Source organism: Melanaphis sacchari, unplaced genomic scaffold (assembly GCF_002803265.2).
Source record: "Melanaphis sacchari strain LSU unplaced genomic scaffold, SCAv2.0 Contig794_pilon_pilon, whole genome shotgun sequence".
Classification (NCBI taxonomy): Eukaryota; Metazoa; Arthropoda; class Insecta; order Hemiptera; family Aphididae; genus Melanaphis; species Melanaphis sacchari.
In genome coordinates this window covers 1,756-9,818 of record NW_020271555.1, presented here as the reverse complement: position 1 = coordinate 9,818, position 8,063 = coordinate 1,756, and the positions used below count along the sequence as shown (strand labels likewise).

Here is an 8,063-nt window from a genome sequence, read left to right as displayed (position 1 = left end):
ATCGTTATTTTTAAGACAAATATACTTGTCTTTTTCTATTAAAACATTAATTGTTATATTCAAATTATGAAAAATAATTTTTTCAAAAAGCTTATCAGTTAAATTAAAATGTATGGAAGGAAGTCTATTTTATATTTCTTTCGTAGTTATGAAGTCACTTTCTATGAGTGGATTAGTGATAAAAATATTCCGTTTTCAATTATTCTATTATAAATTTCTTTTAGTGGATATTTTGCACATTTTATAAATTTCTTAATTTCTTATAAAAAATGTATTTATATAAAACAACTAAAATTGTCAAGGGGACCGTGAAGTCTTACAAACATCGGTAGATATATCAAACTATGCACATTATAGGAAATGAGATGTTCACCATACAAAGATAAATACAAAGTAACAAATTGTTTAAATAATTTTTCAGCTAAACCATTATAAGTTTGACATGACATACTGCCACAGACTAACAACATAAAGTGAGAGTAAAAACTTTTTTTTAATTGTCCTCTTAGAACAATTGGACCGAAATATAATAAAAATGCTCTTAGCTCTGTAGCTTTCCAATATTCTATGTCTTCTAACGCTCTTAGTAGATGACTAAATTCAGATGGAACGTAACACCTAAGATTTATTAAGTCGGTAGTGATATGTTTTTTATTTATTTCAGTTAATCGAACATTTTTTTTCCCCTTAACCCAAAACTCAATAAGTCTTTTATTAACGCCAATACATATCGTATATTATGCATATAATCTAAACATACATCGTTTACAATATTTATAGGTAAACATTCTAATGGACTATCTCCTTTATGGTAGTTTTCATTTAATTTATCCCGAAACGATTCATTAGTCCTTAAAGGAGCATCTATGTCAGGAAATGTCATTATATTTTGCAAATAAGTGCCCTCTTGAGTACATGAAGTACAACCAAAATACGCATTGTGCCCTTTTACATTTAACAAAAATGCTTTGGCAGGAGAATCACAAACAATATGTCCTACTTTAAATTTAAATATATTATTATTTACAATAAGACTATTATCTAATAATTCTGAAAGATCTAATAAAAAAGGATGAAAGAATTCTTTTACAGAAGAAGGTTTTGTATCTCCGTGAAATATCCCTATGGGAAGTACGTGATTAGATAATACATTACAATTTAATATTGATATTAATATTGGCCATAGTTGACTTTTCGAACTTTTTGATATTGGAAGCCCATCAATATTTATTCCTATCATTAAAATATTACCAATGTCTATTTCAGTTAGGTATTTTTTTATAATTGGAGTTAACATTTTTTCCAACACAAAATGAATATAAGAACCATTATTCATATTAATAATTTCGTGAATATTCGGTGTTTTCATTAAAGTCCGGACATCTTTGGGAACGTCCAAACCCTCGGATTTCAGAATACCAAGTATTGAATTAGCACAATTATGTGGTACTTTAAAATGTATTATCCAAGGCTTTAATTTATCATTTATATGTATTTTTTGTTCTTTTTGTGTATTTGGATTATCAAGTGAAATGTTTAAAATATTAGATGGTACATTTTGTATTATACAAGTAAGTGTATTTTCAATAGGAGATTCAATTAAACTTTCTCTATTTGAAGTATTTAAAGAAACCGAGGCTTTATCATTTGTATTAATTAAAGAAGATATATAGTCACAATTAGATAATAGTTTCAATTGAACAGAGGATGCCTTGTTTTGATTTTTTTCTCCAAATTCAATATTTTCCTAAAATGACCAGCAGATACTTTGCCAATATTTTTCTTTTTTCGCTGAAATGTTTAAATTAGATAATTAGAATATTAAAATAACAAAAAGCTGTATTTAGGAATCTCTCCAATTGTATTATATAATATATTTGTAATATGAATTACATAATCATTATAATATACACATATTATATATATATATATATAAAAAAAAATTAAAATCTTTTTGTAAACATTTCCTTGTATAGGTAGTATATATGCTATAATATAGCAAAATTAACCACTTTTAAATAATAATAAATACTGTTAAATTACATAACATGCATTATTTAAAGGTTATTGTTAATATTGTTGAATCGAATAATTCGGGTATTAGCATATCTGAACCAATCAGCAACTATTTTTTCAAATTCAGAGTCTGTGAATTCGACACTACTGCATGCCTTTACCATTTCTGTTAAAATAAAAAATATATTACCTATTTATTTATTTAATTATTGAATTTTCATAACAATTTCTAAAAAAAACAAATTTATTTAAAACATATACCTTTATTTAAAGTATAGATATACTAAATTTGTATTAATCAGAGAAAGACAGTACCTATAAGAAAATAATATTAAATTACTTTGAACGACTTTAAGAAGTTTGGAATCTCCCACTTTAGTTACTATGTCTTTTCCTCGTCCTGTCCAAGTACATTTAGATGCATAAGTATCAACAAACAGTTTTCCCAACATTCTTTTTAAATGGTGTTTCGCATTAAATCCTCCAACAGTTCTGATAAAATATTCCTAAATAATATTATGTGTTGTATTTATTTAATAATGTTTGTAATTTGTGATATACCTAAAGGTATTCATATAAATATTCTTACCAATTTAATTACAAAATCTGCATCATTTGAAATTATATTTTCAATTTCAAAAAACATTGTAGTATTTGTTAAAGGAAATTGTGACAAAAAATCATTATCTAAATGTACTGATCCAACAGAGCTATCCTTTCCTTTGATGTTTAGTTCTAAGCTATCAATTTTGCATAACAATCTATCTTGCATTAGTTTTAATACGCATTACTCTTTTATAATTAATTTATTTTGAGCTTCGATATTAATTAATATATCCAATACACTTTGTTGTTTGGTTGAATTATTTAATTCTATCAAATAATAATTAATTTAGCATGTAATTTTTATATTGAAAAAATATATTTAATAAATTACCAGAAAGAAGTGGTAAATTTTTTTCATTTATAATTGATTCGGAGTTCCAGACATACAATGATTTAGTAGTAGAAATTATGTGATTTGGTTCAGATAACTACATAATAATTGAATTATATATTATAATATTGAAAAATATAATGGTTTTACAAATAATTACCCCTTTATTACATTCATAACTAGTTGATGGTATATCATTAACTATTAGTGTATACGGTGTAGAATTTGCAAGCATATATTGACAACCATACCTTTTTCCACTATATTTTGATACATGGGCATAATATTACCATTTATATTATCTAAAATGAAAAAAAAAAATTAATTCCTAATCACAAAATAGTAGGGTACAGTGGTATATATTATAAATATATAAATAATTCCTATTATAAATAAGAACTAAGAGACATGTTGTATAAATTATAATCCTATAATGGTATAAATTATTAATTTGTTTCCTATCAGAATGCTCTTTACCCTAAAAATCATACTATTTTTTAGTTTGTAGTCCAATTTAATATTTATACTTTAAAAATTAATACGGAGGCCCAAAAATAAATATATATAAAGATAAATTAATAAATGTAAAAATTTATTATTCAATTTTAATAACAATTATATACAAAACAACAATATATTTTTCATAAATTTTTTGTGACATACCTAAAGTCTACATATTGTTATTGTATATTAATATTTGAATTATTATAAGACACACATTTATAGGTACCTGTAATACTATACTATATTGATCAATAATAGCAATTTATGATTAAGAGGACGCTACTCACACGTTTGTTGTCTCTGTCTTACATACACATAACATAGCAAGTCTATGCATCTATATTTTTACTACGATTTATTTATAATTAATTTTTAAAACTTGTTATATGGATTCAAAAAATTAGTTATTTAACTGTAGGTGTCGGGCTGAAATAACTAATGCGTCGCTTTAGGTACAAGACGGAACTTTATTATTTATATTTAATATTATAAAGTTATCTATAACAAAGAGTACGTCCGGCGACCGTTATACGAGAGAGACTGCTGTCGCCGGCCGGACCGATCGCCGCGCGATCCATTCCAGTCGCGTTATCGCGGACGGGAATAGAGCAGCCGCGGTCGTTGCGATAACGACCGCGACATAACTACTTATAACTTGTTTAAAAATAAAATACTCTATGTTTTCCTCTATACATTTGATAATAGGTAAATTTACTCTAATATTAATTATAAATAAACTAGTAAGAGTAAGTAAGCCGTACATAGATTTTTTATGTTATGCGTATTAGGGTGTCCCTTATTTAACTATAAATTTTTTTTTTTTTTGCATTTTTATTAGTCTCACTTACTTAATTTGTGTATATGTATAAAACATGAACTACAAAAAGTTTTAAGTCAATCTATTAAGGTTAACCCGTGCCGACTCAAATTTGAAATTTGAGTATTATAATTTATTCGTAATTTTATGTTATATTTTACATTTTTATGCATATCTCATTTACAAACACGAAAATTAAAATTTGTTATATAATATGTTTTGAATAAAATAAGATTTCCAATAGATTATGTTCTTATATTATATTATATTATATATTAATATTATTATATTCTTCTTATTTATTATAATTTACAAGATATATTAACTTTTGTGTAAGAAAATACTATTTGTTCAAAATTATATTATGAGTTTTTATTAATACACATTACACACAATTACTGAAATTATCAGATTATTTGAAGTTTGAACATTACAAATATCGTGTAGTTAAATATTATCGTGTTTTTTCTAGATAAGAACGATATGGATTACTATCCACGAATTTAATAGATTTTTATTAATAATATCGTGTAGTCGTATTCATTACGGTGCGTGATTAGTTGAGTACGTCGTTTGATGTTACGTTTTTTTTTGGTAATTATTTTGCAAATATGTCTAGAAAATTACGAGCTGATGAAAAAATATTTTTGATTGGGTTACCATCAACCCAAATTCTAGGCTCAAAACTTCCGTCGATTGGACAAGTGCTTTCAGTATTTTTTTATAATGTGAGAACAGTAAAACTTAATACAAGAGAAAGTGCGTCATTAGCCGTTCGTGAGTGCAATATTTTTTGGGAAAAAGCTCGAATTCCTGTCCGAGCAGTTCAACATTGTATTACTAAACTTTTGAATTTGTACGAAGAGTGGCGTGATCTACAAAAAAATGCACATAAAGTAGGTGATTCATTTAAATTAAAAGAAACAGAATTCATTAACAAACTCAATAATTTATTTGATATTGCACATGCTAATGCTTTAAATATTATGAAAATAGAAAATGACAAACAGTTTTTAATTAATCAAAGATTTCCTGGTAGAATTGGTTGTCTTGGTGGTGTAGACAAAAAGTTACTCGAAAATGAAAATAAAGCAAAAAAACGTAAATGTAGTGAAATAGAAAATCTAACAAATCGAAAACTTCAATCATCAGACCCAAAAACATTTTCATCAAATTATAATTCAACTGAAATTCAAAATCAATTGTTTGATATGTCCTTAAGTTCACCGTCATCATCGTCAGATTCTGAATCCACTCAATGCACTCGTATATCTATGACATCATCTAAAAAAAAAAGGGGCCGCACAAATTTAATTTCTCCAAAGCTTGTTGCTGCATTGGATCGATGTAAATTAAGTATACGGGACTCAGTTTATATTATTCAAGCAACAGCTGAAGCTTTGGGTAACAATGTTGATAGTTTGGTTATAAATAAATCGTCTATACATCGATGCCGTGATGCTTTAAGAGTTGAACGCGCTAATAAAATTAAAACCAAATTTAAAAATTCTATTCCTAGTTATATAACTGTACACTGGGATGGTAAAATACTACCGACGTTAAATGTAAGAGACTCCGGTATTGATAGATTACCAATTGTTTTAACCAGTAGGAATCAAGATTTGCTTATTGGTATCCCAAAATTGGAAAAATCAACAGGAAAAGAACAAGCTAATGCTATTTATTATGCATTAGAAAATTGGGGAGTGACAAATGTTGTTCAAGATCTATGCTGTGATACCACAGCTTCAAATACAGGTCGTTTAAATGGTGCATGCGTTTTATTGGAGCAAAAATTGGGAAGAGACTTACTTTACCTACCATGTCGCCACCACATATACGAAATAATTTTACGTGGAGTTTTTGAAACTGTACTTCCTCAAATAACGACAAGTCCTGATGTCCCATTATTCAAAAAATTTCGAAACAATTGGAATAAAATTGATATTACAAATATAACTACTGGTATAGAAGACCTTGAGTGTTGCACTGCATTAGAAGATACACGAAATAATATCCTCCAATTTTGTCGAACTATGTTGCAAAATAAATGTTACAGAGATGATTATAAAGAATTACTTGAACTATCTATAATTTTTTTGAATGGTAATTTGGATAACAAATTTAAAATACGTCCACCAGGAGCAATGCATCAAGCTCGCTGGATGAGTAGAGCTATTTACTGTTTAAAAATATATATATTTCGAAACCAATACTCTTTATTGTCTTCTGAAAAAAACGCTATTCGTGATATTTGTGTTTTTATTGTTCGATTTTATTTAAAAGCTTGGTTCAGCTGTACCGCACCAGCTAGAGCACCAGTAAACGATTTCAATTTTATAAAATGTTTAATACTATATGAAAAAGAACATTCTAAAATTTCAAAAGCGGCTTTAACAAAAATTAGTCATCATTTATGGTACTTAACAGAAGAGACTGCAGCATTAGCTTTCTTTGATGACACATTATCAAACGAAATCAAAAGATTAATGGTACAATCGCTTAACAACGATGAAATTATCCAACCAACTAAGCGTCTTATTGTTTCAATTCAAGATCTTAGCGAAACTTTTTCAGGTATATTACTAACGTTTTTGTTATTTAGTTATTACATAAGTCGTAAGGTTATTAATAGAAAATAATAATTTCTTTTCTAGAAAAAACACTGGCCTCTTTTATATCTAAAAACAGTATGCAATTTTTTTCTCGATTTGGTATTAATACAGATTTTCTTAATGATGATCCGAACATATGGGACACTCAAATTAATTATTTACACGGGAAAGAAATTGTATGCTCGCTTAACGTAGTAAATGATACAGCGGAAAGAGCAGTTAAATTAATGGAAGATTTCCACGGAAGTTTAACCAAAGATGATAAGAAGTCTGAATTGTTGTTACAATGTATCCAAGAACATAGAAGACTATATCCCGATTGTAAAAAAGAAACATTGAAAAAACAATTTTAATTAATAAAAATTCCTAATAAAATTTTGAGTAAATAGTATTTCCTTACACAAAAGTCAATATAACTTGTAAATTATAATAAATAAAGAGAAATATATAAGAACATAATTTATTGGAAATCTTCTTTTATTTAAAACATATTATATAACAAATTTTAATTTTCGTAATTGTAAATGAGATATGCATAAAAATGTAAAATATAACATAAAATTACGAATAAATTATAATACTCAAATTTCAAATTGGAGTCGGCATGGGTTAACTTTAATAGATTGACTTGAAACTTTTTGTAGTTCATTTTTTTATACATATACACAAATTAAGTAGGTGAGACTAGAGAAATATTAAAATTGATAAATAAGGGACACCCTAATGCGTATGTAAGACAGAGACAACAAACGTGTGAGTAGCATCACTTTAAGGTTGATTGTTTTCATTTTGCCGCTAAGTATTGAATTCTTTACTTTATAACACTGAATATTTAATAATCAAGTTTACGGTTTAACTGTTATTTGATATTATAATAAATTGATAGTAGATAACATAAAATTTAAAAAAATATATTCAAGTACCTATAACTTGAAATATAAAACATCACCTATTTAATTTAATTATAATAATTAAGCTTAAGTAATGTAAATTAATTATAATATATATATTTTTTTTATATATGAATATTAGAATTATTTTATTGATTAATTTTAATTTTTCAATATTTAATTTTGTAAATTAATAGACATGCAAAGTGAATTACCTTCATTATAACTAGGGCTCGGAAGTTGATGCATTTTGCATATTTTTTTTGGAACTTTTTAGACGATGC

General features: G+C 26.3%; 1 pseudogene; it reads right to left on the bottom strand.

Annotated features, from left to right (window-relative positions):
- Positions 1-2,057: 2,057 nt before the first annotated feature.
- On the bottom strand, positions 2,058-3,188 carry LOC112601463 (annotated as a pseudogene).
- Positions 3,189-8,063: the final 4,875 nt, after the last annotated feature.